The 18,906-nt window shown below is 39.2% G+C and overlaps 1 long non-coding RNA gene across 1 annotated transcript in view; it reads left to right on the forward strand.

Moving 5' to 3' along the window:
• LOC107521614 overlaps nucleotides 1-18,906 on the forward strand; it is a 157,250-nt gene that overhangs the window by 59,233 nt on the left and 79,111 nt on the right. The window contains exon 4 of the long non-coding RNA XR_004950119.1: nucleotides 8,071-8,283. This is a non-coding gene — a long non-coding RNA (uncharacterized LOC107521614). The remainder of the gene's footprint in view (nucleotides 1-8,070; nucleotides 8,284-18,906) is intronic.

Raw genomic sequence — 18,906 nt, forward strand, 5'->3', positions numbered from 1 at the left:
ATAGCATAAAAAACTATAGCAGCAAAAACAGGTTTGGGAACCTACATAACTGATCCTTCCTTGGTGAGCACACAACTCACCCTGTGGGAGTATAAGTGTGTGGGTTAACTAGAGTCTACTAGCTCTGAGCACTCAGCATGCTGGGGCATTAGATAATAAGAAAAGAATAAAGAGTTACGATTAAATCAGGGTGCTATTTAGATTTTAAAGAACATTTCTGCTATCCAGCAATTTGGTTAACCAGTTTCCTATATTGGGCATCTAAAAGTTGTTCTTATTTTTCTTTTAGTATTAAAAGTATTGCAGCATTAAATATCCATGCAGATCATTCTTTTGGGAACTTTCATTATTATTCTCAGAATTGGAACTACTGTGTAAAATTATTCACATTTTAAAGACTTTAAATATACATTTTCAAATTGTTCTTCAGAAAGATTTCCCTGGACTTTATATTTTAAAACACAATTTAAAATAATAAGAGACCTTTTAACAGGGAGTCTAAGCAACCAACTTCATTTTTCTGCATGTGGCAGGAATTAAAGCCTGATTTTTTATCTTGAAATAATGACTTCACCCCTTCTAAGGCATGGCAGAAAAACACCTTCCCTTTGTTTTCTGTGACAATAGCAACAGTTCCCATGGATGAAATTTATTTTTCATCTAGTAATTCAACCCATTTGGTTTTAGGATGTGACCAGGCAAAATGAGCCAAAAATGCAAGATTAAGGCAACTTGATTTTTAGGCTGTGTATGTAGTTGGGCTTTGAGTTTGGCTAATACAAACAGTTTCCATGGTTTGGAAGTTTTTTTGTTGTAGCAACAAGTTCCTTGGGCAGTAGGCTGTGAAACACAGGGTCCCTCTGTGAGGGACACTTTGAACTCTTGAGAGTAAGGAATCAGATTAGGTGGTATCTTGGATGGGTTCTCCGGATTGCCCACCCTTACCCAAGCTCAGGCCAAAAGTAAAACGGTCATCAGTTTCTTCAAAGAGTCTTTCCATTGTTTGAAACTTCCCAGTGATTGTATTCTACTTACAAATGTCAACAGGGCTGAAATGGGGCACACTGGCCCAGGTTCATGACTCAGACTAATATGAAATCACTCTATTATGGCAAATTTGAAGCAGCTGCTCTCCTCTGAGCCCTCACCACAATATTTGGGATGGGGAGATGGGTGTCTTTGAGGAAGGACTTGTTCCTCCCAAGGGTGTTTGTCAGTGGAGGTCGCAGGCTCAGGAGATGTGAGAAGGATGTTGGAGAACAGGCACTGGAGGGAGTGCCAAAGATAAAGCTGAAACACGTGACCCAACGAGGTCAGCCATCACAAGACCCAAGCAAACAGCTGGAGCCAAGGAACTGAACCAAAATGAGGACATTTGAAAATCCAGGAAAGTCAGTGGGATGAGGTCTGGGCAAATTCTGCTGAGATGCAATGGCACTGCCCACTGGGGGCTTTTTATATATGTTAGGCAAACATTGTGTGGATAAGTTGTATTCATTTAAAAATGCTGGGGTGAGTGGACCATGATGGCCTTGAAAAGAATGCCTGCAATTGACAGTAGAAGAGTTGGGGCAGTCATTCCTCACCCTATAGATTGGGGGACAGGAAGCCTCTCTGGATCTCTCTTAAATCTCTCTCCCAGTTGCTTATGAAAGTTTGAAATGCCCTAATAGAAATTCACCGTTTGAAGGAATATATAATATCTGTAAGTAGTTTCAATATGAAAAATACAAGTATAGGTTTTTGAAACATGTATGAGATAACATGAATGGTGATACCATGCACCTGGTTATGAAAACTAATTTATCATTGCCTTTGAGGTCCTTTGTAGGTTCTTCCCCTTCAGAGAAAATTATTGTCCTGATTTTTGTATTGTTAATCACTTAGCTTTTTCTTTTAAGATTTTACCTTTTATATTTATTTCTCTATAAAACATATTGTTTGGGTTTACCTATATTTGATCTTCATATAAATAGACTGATGCTATATTCTGCAACTTTTTTAAAAAATCAACATTATGTCTTGGGATTCATTCATGTTCTTGCATGTATCTGTAGTACATTTGTATCATTGCTATATATACTTGTATTGAATGACTAGCTACAATTTAAATTTTATTATATAATCAATAATCCAATCAATTTGGATTATTTCTAGATTTTTGCTAAATGGTGCTACTATGAATATTCTTGTATGGGTCTCCTAGTACATATGCGTGGTAGTTTTTTCTAGGTTTATTCCTAGGAAAGAAGATGTGGAATCTTATAGCTTATGAATCTTTCAGTTTATTAGAAAATGCCAAATTATTTCCCAAAGTGGTTAGAGAGCTTTTTACCTGAAATCTTTGCAATATGAAAACTGATACTGAGTTTTACCTGGGTTTGCCAAGTCCCTCAGGCCAAAAGCCAATGTAAGTGCTCTGCCCTATGATTTGGCTTTTTGCTTTAAATTTAGGCCTTTTTGTTTCAGAGAGTATCTTGCCTTCTGGACAGCTCATCAACAAATTTTGAAGGATGCCAAAAGACAGCAGTAGAATTGGTCAGGGTCTCCAGCTCATCCGGCTGCCAGAAATGGACATCAACTCCTCTCCTTTAGTTTGAGGCTTTGGTCATCATTGAAATGCAAATGACTATGCTTGAGATAGCAAGTTAAGGTGGTATTTTTCACAATGTCATCTTAAAACCACTACCATAAAAATTATCTGGTGTGCTCATTAAAATGCTGATCAGGGGTCACACCTCAGACTTCCAGGTACAAATCTTGGCTTGGAGGAAGGGATAACTTTCATTAAGTATTTCGATGGCACCATGTTGTTAAGTTGTTATCTGTCTTTTATCCTTCTGTACTCATTAGTTTCAGATCCTTTTCTGAAGCAAATTTCATAACAAAAGAGCTTAGGAAATTTGCTTTCTGGAGAAAAAGGGCTTCCTGATGTTGGCATGAAAAAACAAAAACAAAAACAAAAACAAAAAAAACCAAGGTTTTTCGCTATAAGGACATTCACTGATTCCATTTTCCTGGCTGCTGCAGCAGGAATACTGCCAACCATTCTCACCTTTGTCTATAGGTTAGTTTCAAAACCAGTGGTTAACTTGTTTCACTGAATTTTCTTGTGGCTATGCAAGGAAACAGGGAGGAGACTCCTTTTTCAGTCACATTTATAGAGAAACCATGAAGCATCACAAAAGTTAAATAGCTTCTCCTTTTAGAAAGGGAGGGGACATAGAATCCAACCTTCAAACTTTCTTATAAAAAATATATTTGAGCGTAACTCCAGTTATTCTTTTAGGAGAAATTATTCAAAATGGATTTCCTAGGTCAAAAGGTATACGCATTTTAATACTCCCCATTCCCTAATAAAAATAGCTTTCCTATCCTGATACTAGAAAGAATACCAGTATAAACTCAATGCTAGATATATGCACATACTCCAGAAAGATTTAAGAAGAATTGAAATTACCCCGAACCTGCTACCCAGAGAAAGCCATGGTTAAACCTGTTTATATATTTTATATCTCGTTAGCTTTTTCTTATGCATACAAACATTTTATCTTTCAAAAACTGAATAATCTTGTTTGTAATCTTATTTTTTTTTATCAACATTATATTGTGTATTTCTTTCAATGTCTGTAAATGTGAATTTTGGAAGACTGCGTGTAGGTGTCATACACAAAGTGCTTAGCGTCTAGAATACCTGATAATAGCAGATTCTTCATTCGTTCATTCAGCAAGTGTTTATTATCCAGCTCCCCATGCCTGCAGCCCCTCCTAGGTGTTGATCCCTGTCTTTGCAGAAATGGCAGCAGCCGTTAGGCATCCATGTTTTATATCATTTGTTCCCTCCTCTCCTTGGTCTTTGCCTGTTGGATGAGGGGTACATAGAGACCCCCAAACAATTCACAGGCTGGCCGGGGGCCTAAGATGCAGTCTCATATGCAAAGAATGGGCTAGCTAATGCAATTCTATTTCTTAAGAATTTGAATTCAGAAATACTCAAAGGAAGAGACAGCAGCAGAAACAGAATGGAAAAGTTGTCTTATAGTGCAAGAATGGAGAGGCCATAAGGGACCAAGTTGAGGGCACATTCACAAAAAAAGCAGAAACTATGAGGTAAAGACAAAATATAGAGAGGGAGAAAGCCAGTTGGTGGAGGGTAGCTGAGTCAGTTCTTGCTGGAGCAGGAGAGCAAAATCCACACTCTTGGTCTGCTGGGCCCCACCTGGGGTCACCTCCTGCTTATACTGGGGGTGGCCCACTTCCATCATGCCTCCAATTGTTACATTTCTGCTAGATTCCATTTTCCTAGCACTCCATTTATTCTTATAATTCCATCCAACAATGTGTTTACCCATAAATTGATAGCTTGAGTGAGTTTCTATACTTGGAGCCTCAAGAATATAAATAACTCAATTGTTTTGATTATTTAGACTCAAGAGTTACTTAAGGGAGTGGAGTTTTGGTTTTAGGTTTATAGTCTTTTTTTTTTTTTTTATGTATGCATACCTGTGTATTCATTTTGGGGTTAAATATATTTCTAATGTCATTGCAATATGATTAGGAAGTATGACCTATACAATTTCAACTTTTAGGAGTAAGAGGTTTTCTTTGTGGCTAAGAATAGTGTATATTTCTGCATATTCTAAAACAATGTGCATTCTCAATTTGAAGGTATAATATTTTTAATTAACTTTATTAAATTATAGTATTTAAATACTCCATATACTTTTGGCTTTCTGGTTTGCCAGGAACTAAAATGTAGCCTGTTAAAGTCTTCACTTCTGTGCTGTTTTTATCCTTTCTCTTATACTTCTAATTATCACTTTTTATTTGATGTATTTTATTTCCTTAGGTGTTCTATTTAATGTCAACTGCCTTGATACTTTTTGTCAAATGTTAATATGATGGACACCTTGCTTTCTTTTGGTGTATGTTTTTGATATGTTTTTAGTCATCCATGTATTTTAAAACTTTCTGTATCACATTTTTTGTTTAAGTGTCTCATAAAAAGTACAGAGATTTTGTTGATATTTTTATTTAGACCTGTTTGAAAGTCTCTAGAACTAATAGGATAGGTTCAAACACTATCTAGCCATCTCCAAGCCCATTCGATTTTCCTTGGGCCCAAGGTTTCCTTTGTTGTTAGCTGTGGCCATGTATCTGAGTTCTGGCTAACAGAATATGGTGAAAGTACAGTATGTTTATGTCTCAGGCATGATCTCTCTGTTCTTTCTGATCTGCATGGCAATGCCCAAGACAATCTTATAAAGCACGGGTGAAATGGTAGAGCCTCTACCAGTCTGAGTCCCCGAAAAACTGCATGGAACAGAGCCCCTCTCTTGTTAATTAGACTATGTATGAGAAGGAAAGAAACTTCTATCATGGAAAGCCACTTAGCTACTAATGTCACAGAAGCTAGTCTGAACTAATGCAGGAAATGGTGAAGAAGGCGAGTGCTAATGTAACAAAAAACTAAATCATATAGTACTGTCTTCATAGTTGGGGAGTGGGGCAGTAGGAAACTGAGTTCGAAGCCTAAGGGATGGAGAGCCATAACTTGCAAAGGCAAAACGTTCCATGACTTTTGTCAGCGATAACTTGGAAGGTAGATAAAATGCCTAATGAGACCATAGTTCTACAGGAAGAAATTGAATAAACGAATGTTAGTGCTTTGTGCCACTTGACAGTGACTATATTTCGTGAGGTTTTAGGAGCACGAGCTCAAGCAAGAACTGTCTAGCTTGAAAGCAGAAAAGAAAAAAAAAATAGAGTCCAGAAATTTGGGGCTTCTCAAGTAGGAAAAGCTGGCGGGCTGCCTCTAGAGTACAAAGCGCAGGAAACTAGGTTGCAAGAAGACTTTGAGAAGTTGAAGCCCTGTAAAACTTAGTCTCAAGGCTAAGAACTCATTCAAGATGTGGTATTCCCTCTCAACCCCCCCCCCCCAAAGCCACCATTAAATTGAGAAAGAGTGGAAAGGAGTTGAATGAGAAAAAATAAATAAATTCGGTCTGAGAATTATGTCTAGGAAAGAAATCTGGGTATGGTTATTGTCACAGGGAACTTCCTGGAAGCAAATAAATTAGAGGCTATTAAAGGTTTGGAGAGAATTATATAGCTGAACAATCATAAGAGCCTGGATGTTATTACAAACCTCTTCTCTGATCATAAACTAGAGTGGATGGTGGATAGAGGTGACACATCCATGTCATGATATCGCAGCCAAAGGCTGCTATATAGTGGCCAAAGTGGTCAGTCCCAGTTGAGACTCTTTCCATACAGTTCCTGGCTGTTTCACACAGTTGCTGCCAAGTTCTAAACATCATTTGCTCTCCTGCCCAGCCTCCTGCTCAGCCTCCTGCCCTGCCTCTTGCCCACACATCTGGAAGAAACAGCAGTGGGGAGGCAGCCCAGGCCTTCAGGCTTTCTCTTTGCTCTGGCTGCATTTGGTCCCAGGCCTTCTGTAGCTTATGTAGATTGTTGCTGATCTGCAGCAGGATGGGGGTCTCGAGGGAGCCGGCTTCATCCGTGCCACAGCTGTCTTTCACCCCCCGCCAGACTTAAGTGTATTATAGGTTCCCTGAGGCTCTCTTCACTTTTTCCTTTCTTTCTTTTCTTGTTAAAAATTTAACAGATTTGTTGAGTCTAATTCACACACCATAGAGTTTACCCATTTAGAGTACATAATTCACTGATTTTAATGTATTCATAGATATGTGCAACCATCACCACTGGCAATCTTAGAATATTTTTATCACCTCAAAGAGAAACATGTACCCTTTAGCTATAATCCGCCCCTCCCCCAATGCCCCTTTCTTTCTCTCCAACCCCTGGGCAACCACTAACTTACTTTCTGTCTCTATAGATTTCCCTGTTCTGAGCTTTTATATGAATGGAATTATGGTATGTGGCTTCTTGCACTTAGCATAATGCTTAGGTTCATTGATGCTTAGCATGTATTAATACTTTATTTATTTATTTATTTTGGACAAATAATACTCCATCGTACGACTATACCACATTTTGTTTATTCATTCATCTATTGATGGGCATTTGGATTGTTTCCACTTTTTGGCTTTTATGAATAATGCTGCTATGAACGTTTGGGCACAAGTTGTCTTTGCTTATTTCTCTCAAAATCTTTTCAAGAAGAAGGTTCCAAGCCACCACCTAGGGCGTTCTTTTCATTCGCCTCCATCTGCAAACCATCAGAAACGCCTTGAATTCCTGGCACACCGATGGTGCTCTTTCCTCATTGTCAGAGCTGATGCACAGTTCCCCCTATGTTAATATTCTTTTGACAATTCTTGTCATGCTCTGAAGGGAAAGATTTTGCTGGCCTATCTGTAAGTAGCTGTATTACTAAAGTCTGTTTGTGTGTTCTTACCGAGAAGATTAAGTATAAGTTAACTTTTTTTTATGACCCAAGTTCATCATCATAAATTATTCACTGAATTAAATCAGGTTCTACCAATATACAGAATTATGTTTGTTATTTCATGAAAATGGCCTTAGGAAACTAATTTTATCATCATCAGCACCAGCAGTAGTGATTTATTGAGCACTTACTATGTAATGAGCCAAGGATGACAAATGGTATTTAGAGAATGATATATATGTAGCTTAAATCTTATGTGCTATAATTAGTACAAAAATTAAATCAATAGAATCTATTGAAAATTTTAAATAAAGAAGTACATGGAAAAATGAATATTTACAAATAAATTCTATGAATGGAATTAACAGGGTAAAGTGAGAAGACAAGAGGGAGGAACCTATTCAATATTCTGGGAAGATTATCCAAGGAGAATTTGCCATTTAACCATTTATGGCAATAAAATTAATTAGTAAGATTTTAAAAATGTTTTAAATCTGAATCTTTTCATTTACTACTTGGGCAGTACCTCAATGATAAAGTGAAATCAAGCAGACAGTTAATTTTCAATCAGTTTTGCAGTTCTGGAGAAAAGATTTTTCTCAATGTTGAATTAGGTAGATTGTTGTCCTCTGGATAAACTTGTCTCCCCGTGTTACAGGTTGTAGTCATTAGTGCTGTCCACAAATGTTTTCCTCTAGGGACATGGTGGAATTGTACTTCACTGACCTTCTGAAAGTTACGTGTGGCCACATGATTTTCCCTGACCAACAAGATGTGAGCAGAAGTGATGCGTGTCACTGCCGAGAGGAAGCTTCAAGAGCCAGCACACAGTTCCCATGGTTCCCTTCCCACCACTAGATGAACACAGAAGCCTGTGCTGAAATGAAGCCTTCGTTAGCCTGGTTCCCTGAGTGAGTATGGCAAGCAGAACCCTCTGCTAACCTGCTTTGGTCCTGTAGTGTGAGTGAGCTAGAAACCTTTGTTGTGCTAGGTCACAGAGATTCTGGAGTTGTTTAGCTTATTCTGACTGATTCAGCACATGGTTGGTCATTTTATAAAATCAAGATATACTAGCCTTTTCTAGAAATTGCCTCTTCCCCTGCATCCTCACAAATCTCCGGGCTTCCAGTTCTCATCGTGGAGCCTCAATGGCTATTTCCTTACCAAGATGTACAACAGCCATTGCCCCATAAAGAATTCACACTGCAGTCCTCCTGGCCTGGGAGGTTCATGTGCTATAGAGGGGGCTTCTTCTTACCTCGGGTGTAGCTCTTCTTGCATGTGGACCTTGAGTCTTGGCCTTTTTTGGTTTGCAGTGTTTCCAGGAGTAGAAGCATTTGCCCTGAAACAGGAACTGAGCTTCTGAGATGGCTACCTTCTCCTCCTTTCACTTCAGAACAACTTTCCATCTTCTTTTCCTCACCCTTTAGTGGACATCCCTCTGAGGTAGTTAAACTTCCTGTCCCAGACTCTGCTAGACAGGATCTCATCCTCCTGCATCCCGGGTCTCTTTTGAAGGTTCTGTTGTTTGTCCCCACCATCTCGGTGAACCAGAGAATGATTCTGAGCCTTACCCTTTTTTCTTCTGTATCAGCAGTAAGGGTAGGGGTGGGGTGCATGCTTCACCAATTTCATGTGTTCATCCAACTTCTTTATTCTCCCTTCTTAGGATTTAGTACTAAAGTTACTTACATCTGGAGAACTGAGCTGCTACTCTATGTAAAAATGTGTCTAACACTGTCTGTGGCTTAACATAGGAAAAAGTAAAACACATAATTCTTGAGTGCAACATCCTTAGAACCTAGTTAGAGAAAGAACTTACACATGTGAAATAATGTGTGAATGAAAAAGTGTTACATTTTAGCTTTATGTATATAAATCAATGAATTCTAATATAATTTTGTTTAGACAGTTGAAAAATTGGGCAGTAGTTGATTAGGTATGAACTGCATAGTGTTTATTTTATTAGTATGGTATATAAGCTTTGATGAGGTGTTGAAGGAAAAGACTGCTACATTCTCTTTCTCATCCTCTAGATGAGCAGCCGGTGAGTGAGAGAAGCTTCATCTTTATTGCAGCCCCTCCCCAGCGCTAGCATCACCACCTCAGCTCCATCTCAGATCATCAGGCATTAGATTCTTATAGGAGCACCGGTCCCTGGTGCCCAAAATACTGGAAACCGCTGCTCTAGAATGTCAAAGCTACTGCTTAGATTTCAGAAAAAAATATGGAAATAGAACCTTTTTGCTTCATTGGGTGATAGGATCTGTACTGAGATGAGGCTCCAAGGCCACATGTGGATATAGACATACCAAGCACTTAGTGAAATTACTTTCTCCACTTTCATAAGAATAAGAAAGAGCATAGTGAAAATGAAAAGCACGGCCAAATCAATCATTTAAGTTCAGAACCTTGACCTGCATTATCTGTAAATTACAAGCTGTGCACCAGGGTGCTTCAGTTGAAAGGCAAAGGCAGCCACTTTTGTTAGCCTCCTGTGGATACCCAAATATATTCCAGGAAATGGCCTCTATTCTAAGGATATGTGACTTTTGGTACACCCTTGTCTTCAGGGAGTCCCACAGCATCATGCTGTTAAACTTTTCCTCGTGGCTTTGTTGTTGTCTAAAGCAGTGTTCCAAAGAGGAATTTCTGTTTCTCATTCCTGCAAATTTAAAAGTTTGCTTGTGTTGTATTGCTCTTTAGCAACAATCAGTAAAGCTTATGGGAAAAGAAAGTGCCTCCAAGAACAGGAAAGAGAAGTGTGAGGAAAAGCAGCTGTCATCACACTCCTAGCGCTCTGAGCCGCTAATTTAGTTGTAGATTTCTCCAGAAAACCTCCTTTCTCTTGCCCGGCTCTGTTCACTCCTGGGAGAACAAAAGGTCAGTATTTTCTGTGAACACATCATGCGTTTTGACTTGAGCAGGACTAGCTTTCATACGAAGCAGATGAAATAGGGAATTGCAGTTCATGTTCTTCACCATCAGGGCCGTTCTTCCTGCCTTCAACCTGAGCAGTAAGTATCTGTCCCCAGCCTTTTCCTCCTCTCGTTTCCCAAGGCTCCTTCCTTTGCTCTCATTGGCATCAAGCAGTGCTGCCCTGATCTTATGCAATGGGCGTGATTTTGGGTGAATTGGATGCTGCTACCTGATCTCATTCCCTGTGCTGTTCTTTCTTCCTCTCTGATGATCTTTGTACTTGAAAGCCCCATGTGAACTCCTGTTGCCAGCTCTCTATCCTCTAGCGCTTCAGTTTTGCTCAATTCACAGGCTGGACCTGTGACTCCTGAGGAATCCCAGGACTGACTCTACACACCCCAGGATTCTTTTTGCCCAGTTTCTATGTCTTATGTGCCTGTGTATCTTCAGTCCCTCCCCTTAGCGATCCCTGCCGCAGGCATTGCTTCCCTTATGGCCTCCGTGCTAGTGATCCTCTCTTCTGAGCTCCAGTCCTGTGTTTCCAGCAACTGCTTTGATATCTTCCTCTGGGTGCCCACGGGCCCCTCATCTGCAATATTTCTCAAACTCACTTTCCCTTTCCTAACTCCCACGTTCCATATGAGCATCGCTCCTCTTTCAGGTCTCTGGGCCTTTGCCACACAGCTTCCTCTTCTTAGAATGCATCCCCGCCCCTAACCCACATTCTGCACGTGGCTCCTCATCCTTCTGAGTTCAGCCTAAGGTATCTGCACAGAGAATCTACCCCAGACCATCTTCTCTGAGAAGGTCTCCTCTTGTCCGCTTTCTGTCACCTGTTAACTTCCATCATAGCACTTGTCATCATTTGTAATTATTTGTTTAATCTTTCACTGTCTATGGTCTGATTTCCTGAGTAGATTGTAAGCTCCAGAGATAGGACCTAAATTTGTTTCGTTTAGTGCTAAATACTCCCAGAGCAATGCCTGGCAAATAGCAAGAGCATAACAATTGTGTGGCGAATGGATTTTCTTGCCACCCAGTCCTCAAACTTCAGAGTTCTTCTCTCCCTTGCTCCCCATTTCCAACCTCGAGCCTGTTACCTCTCTTGCTGAACGCCAGGTCCTTATGTACGGATTATTATAATAGTCTTCTAACTAATGGCCCATTTAATCTGTTCCTTCTGCTGTCTTTGTTGCCCATTTCTACCTGGGGACTTTTTTTTTTTTAAGTATTTGTTAGAACTGTTACTTTTCATATTCAACAGTCTTCTGCTCTTTACCTTAACCAGGTATTTAAGATGACCCAGTTTTCTTTTCCATCACACCCCTTCCCATACCCTCTATCTAGTCAAGCCGCATCTGAGCTGCACCATTCACATCCTGATGATATGCCTATGCCCATGTGTTTCCGTCACCTGTACCCCTCACCTCCCTCTATTTATCCATAAGTTCCTGCCTCCCATCCCCAGCTAGAATTAGATCCTGCCATCTCAGAATTCTCTCAAGATCCTCATCTATTTTCTTTAATGACACATGACTCTCTACCTTGTACTGTGGTTGTTTATATACATGCTGTTTTCCTAAGTGGATTGCAGACTCCTCAATAGAGAGGACTATATATATATATATATATATATTTTGTACTTTATTCAGTGCCCAGTCCATTTGAATTCAGCAATTATTTGCTGAATGAATGTGCAAGTGATGTATAATCTCTAAAGCAGATAAACTACTCTAAGTAGGATGGGAGATTCCAGGTCCTGTGAGATGTGAGAGTGGAACCAATTTGAGTTTCTATACCTCTGGGCCACTACAGCTCTCCTCTCAAAGAGGTCTCTTCTACTGTGGAGACATTCATCTTGAGGTCCAAGGCTTCTCTGTTACTTTCCCTTTTAAACTTTGAACTGGCTGTGAGGACCTAGCTCAGAGGCTGGTGGCAGGGATGGGACCTGATGCCTGGCTTCATGTCTTCTTGTTTCACCCCACTGTCATGGCCCAGAGCTGATGGAGCAAAATTTGGCTGAGACCAAAATGATCACAAGAAATTTGGATTTGAATTGGAATTAGCCTAATGGAGAATGGAACCATCTTCCTATTCCTCTCTCGTCCTCAGACATTAGGGTCTAAGTCTTATGCAAATTATAAAACATGATTTTATTTTTAATCAGAAAAGTTAAGTTGGTTTCTGAGATATGACTGGTCTAATTTTTTCCCATGATGCTCAGCATTCTTTATTAGCAAAGCTTGAAGCAAGGTCGAAAATAGGTTTATCTCATATACTAGTTCCACGTGTTGACAGGCTTCCTAGAGAACCTTTTTCTGAAATGATTTATCATCCAATATCCAAGTGTCGTGATTTATTATTGATGTCTGCCATGGATACAGGAGGAGAGTGCGGGCACATTTTTTAAATTTGGTCAACGTGTGATTATTGAGCCCTTGAATATCAGGCACTTTGCTGATCACTGGGGATAAGAGTACAAAAGAGAAATAAATGATTCTGCTTCATATGGCTCACAGGTTTATGAGGGAGGCAGACAATTAAGTTATGCAAGTGTGAAGAGTCTTAATGATGGGAGAAATACATAGTCCCTCGGGAGTATATGAAAGGCAGTTTAACCCTATGAAGTGATATTAGTACCTCCATTTTACTTGTGAAAACTAATTTGTCCAGGGTCACACAGCCAATAAGTCACAGAATTAGAATTTTTATCCAAGATGTTCTTACTACAAAGCTTCTGTTCCAGTGTTGTTAATGGTGATTTTTTACTTCATGTGAGATGTGAGAAGTGGTATGCTAGAGTCTGTGTGTGCTGTCTTATGAGAGGTGATTGTACATTTTCAGGAATTTTGCAAGTTTTTGATGTCATGTTGAGCTTGAACACAACCAATATGGGAGTATTTACACAGTAGAAATTGGCATACACTACAAATGAAGCTTTTTTATTCCTCCAAAGAGCTGGATGTGCAATACTACCACATTCTTTAAAGTCACAAAACATACTTGGGTTTTTATAAAGAGGTGAATCCAGTGAATTTGAACTTTTAGTGGTATAGGAATTATTTGGAAAAGTGGAGGGCTTGTTAAAAGGAGTTTGAGTTCAGTAGATCTGGGCTAAGACCAGAAATTTACATTTTTAATAAAGATCCAGGGAGATAAGATACTGCCAGAAATGAGAACACACTTTAGGAAACACGACCTTTTTAAGTAAGCATTTCCCCCTTTTTTTTCACATTAAGGGTCCTAGATGAACTCCCTAGGTCCATGTTTCCAACTCTGGCTACGCATTAACCACCTGAGAAGCCAATACAAAATACCAGTGCTGGGGCTCCACCCCAGACCCATTAAATCAGGACTCTAATCAAGGAACTGGTTACATGTGGCCAACTCTATTTCAGAATAATTAAGGACAAGTTACTCCTCTGTGATTCCTGTTGTCCTGTTCCCCACTTTTGGACTTTCATGTCTACTGCGATTATCTACCTCAGTGTGGTAATTATGTATTGGGTGTAAGGGGAAGACAGCTGGACTCTTAGCTGGCAGGTCTTCATATTGAGAGAATCACATCTGCTTAGCCTTATCTGTACCTGCGCATGGTTTAGAAAATGAGATCCTGGATCTCCAGTCTGAGCTGTCTGAGCTTGTGCTATATATAAAGAGATGAAGTCAAGGGAGGAATGGTGTTTATTTTCTACGTGAGAGGAACATAAATAATTGATGGTTAGAGGATGGACAGTGGTGTATTAAAGATGGCCACAAAGTCTTTGGTACTCCTACCATTAAGAGGTGGGATGTATTTTCCCTCCATGTGGGTCTGGGCTGCCTATGACTGCTTTGACCAAAAGGGAATGGCAGAAGCAACATTGGGCCAGTTGTGGACCTAGTTTTCAAAAGGAATGGTAGTTTCTCTGAATTTATTGAGTCCTGAACTACCTTATAAGATGTCATCCATGGAAGAAGACTAGAGATTCCCTGATACTTCATGATGGGGAGAAGGGAGACTAGCTGAGCCCAGATTCCCATTTGTTCCCATCAGTGCACCAAGCATGTGAGTGAAGTCATCCTACATTCTCCAAACCAGTTTAGCTGCCAGCTAAATACCACTAAATAATCCTAATTGACACTACATGGAGCAGAAGAGTCACGTGATTGAGACTTGCTCAAATTCCTGTCTTTCAAAATTGTGAGATCTAATAAAATGGCTATTGTTTTCAGCTACTAAGTTTTGTGGTAGTTTGTTACACAGCACCAGATAACTGGAACTCTCCCCTAGGGATTCTAATGTGTAGCCTAGCCTTTTAAAAATATTTCTGCCTGGGTAGCTACAGAGATTTTTTTCCCATAGCCCCGTATCCACACAGTACCCAACATTTGCTTCATTTTCCACCTAAGTCAACTACTTTTATGTGGCAGAAAATAAAAAGACATCTCATGCATTTGGAGGAAATAGTCCATAACATTCAATAAAGTGTCCTGGACTTTTAAAGAAATCAAATATTGGAATATGTGTCAGGGAACCTTTATTTTATTCCTGCCTTTGACATCACTAGCTCGTATGATCTTGGGCAAGTCATATATCTTTTCCCAGGCTTATTTTTGATGTCTGTGAAATTAGGAAGTTACACCAGATTGTCTTAAAGTCCCCTTTCACTTGTGGGACTTTGTAACAGTGTAATGATGTGTGGAATAGTAACTATCAATAGGGAGAGATTATTTTTACAAAAAAACAACTCATCAGTCTATACTTAATCACCACTGACTCAGTTTAGATTTATACTCATCACTCAGGGGTGAAAAGCTTTATGTTTACATCACTAATAACTTCTTCAGGCACTTGGCTTCGTGAGCATGCATTTCTGTTTTCAGTGGACAAAGTTGAAGAAAGAAAAAAATAAGTCTCAACATCCATTTTTCATCCTATAAAATTCTGTAGACACTTTGTGTTCGACGCGATTATGCCAGGCAAAAAACATTCCATGCCATGGGCTGTTCTGGTGGCATGGGAGATATAATAATGAAATTCATGACATGTAAGTTTGGATTTACAGTTTGGCAACAAATCCCTTTGTGAGTCTTCAGAACTTATCCACCTCACCCTAGTGACATTTGTTAAAAGCAGAAAGAAAGCATTCTTTGTGTGGAAAGCTGAAATATGCTCCATCCTTGGACTATAATTAAAGTCACTCACTTCCTCCAGCTCCAGTTATGCCCTGCTGACCTTTCCCAAAGTGTTCTTTTCTGGCCTCCGTTGATAGCAAAGGATCTAACCCATTGCTGCTAACAATACACATTACAGTGTTTTGAAAGCTGAGAAGGGGTAGCTCCATGAAAATTCAAATCATTTCTTCAATTCTGTTATTTTTTAAAATCAGACATAACCTTGCATAGAAGTTCATGTATTATTGGTAGTTTAAATCAAAGAGAAACTCTTTACATGCCATAGGGAATCATCAAAAGAACTGTTCCTTTCCTCCATAAATCAGACCAAAAGGACTCTCCAGTAAGAACATTTCTCTCATCTTTCCCTTGGCACAAAAAGCAGAAGTATAAAACATAAACTGCATGGTGTTTGCTACCCTTGAGTGGCAGCTGCTAGAATGCAACATCGCCATTTGTATTCAAGGGACCTTTTATTCCCAGCTGCATGAGCCAAGCCACAGGACTTGCAAGAATGCTTGGGATGCTTCCTGTGAACTTAGGACACAAAGAGTCTGTGGTGTGGCTCTGAAACAGGAACCACTAAAGAGAAAAGACCTGAAAGAGACTTTTATTATGCCAGGAAAGACATTGCTATTCGTATATAAAGTATGTGTGCTTGCAGAAGATTGCTTGTGTGTGTGTCTATGGGGGTATGTGTGCCAACTTTCAAATGTCTTTCCCTTTTTTTTTTTTTTTTTTTTGAGACAATTGAGGTTATTGTCTTCAAAATCTAACCCAGAAGAGTGTCGGAATGGCTCAGTGGGCACTGAGCCATCATACCTGTGATTGACCAAGTTCAGCGAGGGAATTGCAGAATAAGGGGAGCCAGTGTTTTTATTATTAATGGTTAAGCCATTGCCCTTGATATGAGAATTTCAATTTACAAATAGGAAAATAGCCACTCAAGCTAGAAGTCCTTCCTCAATGGACTCCTTGTTTCCCTCAATGTTGAGCAATTTTGGTGTGCCAAGGGCTCTAACAGAAGTTGTTTTCTATGAAACATTCAAATCGAAATGCTTCCAGAACATTCTATCTCTCCACAAAGGGCTGTGAAAAAGTCACCAGTAATACCGCCTGGTATGGAAAGGGAAAGTTTTGAAACACTTTCATTTACATCAAATTTGAAGAAACCATCACACATGTCAAAGGTCTTTGAGATGGTTAATGCCTGCATTTATAGCCTCTCTTAACCAAGGTTGTGATAAAAAGTGAACTTGAGTTTATAGTTCATTGTCATTATCTGAAGCATAGATTTAGATGTACAAAAATATATAACTTTTTTTTGGTATACAAATATGACCTTGAATTTCACCTGAAGTCAGTGATAGACTCTGTTAGCTATTTTTCCTCTTACTATTTTTTCCAAATTATTATAGATAGATTTATGATCAGTTTAGGGTAAAGGAAACCCTGAGGATAGATTAATTTTCCTCAATATCATCTAATTAATACATAGAAGTTATATGCAAGTAGAATGTTTTTTGGATGTTCTTGGTGAGATTGTATATGTGGAGAAGAAACTGCCTTTTCACACCCACTTTATGAGAATGCCCACATAAAGCTATGTGATTGGAATAAGGCTTGTATTGCATTACTCTCCTTCAAGCCTTGGATACTAGTAGTAAAGTAAGATGTTTCCTTGTTATTTTGATAATGGTACTAAATTAAAATGACAACAACAATTAATCTTTTGCTTAGAGACTCAGGAGAACATGATATAACAGAAAATACTGAAATTAAGATATAGCATGGCACCATTACTCAAATTGATCCAGTTCTTACTAATCTAGTATTAGAAAGACAGTGGCAGTAATATTGCCTTCGGTGAAATTTTAGCCTCAAAAGATGAAACTCAGCTCCCTTTTTGGCCTGAACACATGCCCGTAGATGATGCCTCAAGTATAGGTCCCCAGGTAGTTAAAGGAAATTTGTGATTTATAAGATTGATCTTTTTTCTAAGAGATTTTTTTTTCTGAACAACTATTAAATGTGATTAATTCAGGAAAATTCCCTTTTCCTTTTGCAAACCGAAAGGTGGAGGAATTTACAATGATCTGGAACATAAAACCATCAGTCATGAGGTCATTCCCCGGCTTTGACCTTTGCAAATGGTGAGTTGAATGACCTTTCCCAGTATGAAACATGAGGACTCAATCCTGAAACTCAAACTTAAAGACACTCAGGGACCATGTTAATTGTTAACTTTATGATTTCCACACCAAACAGAGAGCTTGCTCTTAGTCATCTGCAAAAACAGTTTTTATTGACACAAGAAACCTAAAAATAACCATAGCTTTGAATACTCAGATCACTCAACTTGGTTAGGTCATTAACCTTATTGGATCAAGGACTCAGTCTCTGGGAGGAATTGGATTCTATCTGCCCAGTGTGCTGGGTGTACGGATAGTGCTGAGAAAATAGGCAAGTCGAAGGTCTCTATGTCTGGAGCTCAACCCAGAGGGCAGAGCCCACCCCAGGAGGCAGATCTAAAAGTCTCACAGCCATTTCTGCTGCTGGCTTTTGCTTTCATGGACAATTTTATGCCTATCTGCCCCACCATCCCTCCTTCCTTCCCTCCCTCCTTTCTCTCTCTCTCTCTCTCTCTCTCTCTCTCTCTCTCTCTCTATCTCTCTCTCTCTCTCTCACACACACACACACACACGTGCACACGTGCACACGCACATGCACAGATATAAAAATGGCCTTTAAACACAAAAAATGTTCACATATAATTAGAGGAATATAATGAAAACAACAGAGATATTTCTCACCTGTTGGATTAGTTAATAAATCTGACAACATGTTCTGTTGGCAAAGCTTGGGGAAATAGGCATTTACATACACTGTTAGTAAGAAATTAAACTGATACAACCTTTCTAGAGTGAAATTTGGTGATATCTTGCAAAACTACATATACCTTTACTGTTTTACCCAGCAGATTGCCTTACAGAAATCTACCCAACATACAAGTCCAATGAGATGAGAATACATGTGTACAAGTTTGTTTGTTGAAGCAGTATTTGTAATTGGACAATATTAGAAACAATCTAAATGCCTATATATAGCAGAATGATTGAATAAACTATGATTCCTCCACTCATGGAGTACTATGTATCTGTGAAAAGGAATAGAGAATCCCTGTGAAATTATAGGAAGTGATTCCAGGCTATATTATTAAGCGTGGGGGTGGGGGGTGGGGAAACAGTGCAAAGGATATCTATAGGCCTATTCATAGCACTTTTTGGAATATACCTTCCTGTATAGCTCTGACTTTTAGAACTATAGGAATGTTTCATATATCTCTCTCAGTAATTAATTAAATTCAACCGGGATGTTGGGGGAACCCAAAATAGAGCACAGCAAGAAAAGAACTAAGCTAAGTAACTTTGGAAAACAGTATTTTAGCTATATACTGT

This window comes from Rousettus aegyptiacus, unplaced genomic scaffold (genome assembly GCF_014176215.1).
Source record: "Rousettus aegyptiacus isolate mRouAeg1 unplaced genomic scaffold, mRouAeg1.p scaffold_m13_p_3, whole genome shotgun sequence".
Lineage (NCBI taxonomy): Eukaryota > Metazoa > Chordata > Mammalia > Chiroptera > Pteropodidae > Rousettus > Rousettus aegyptiacus.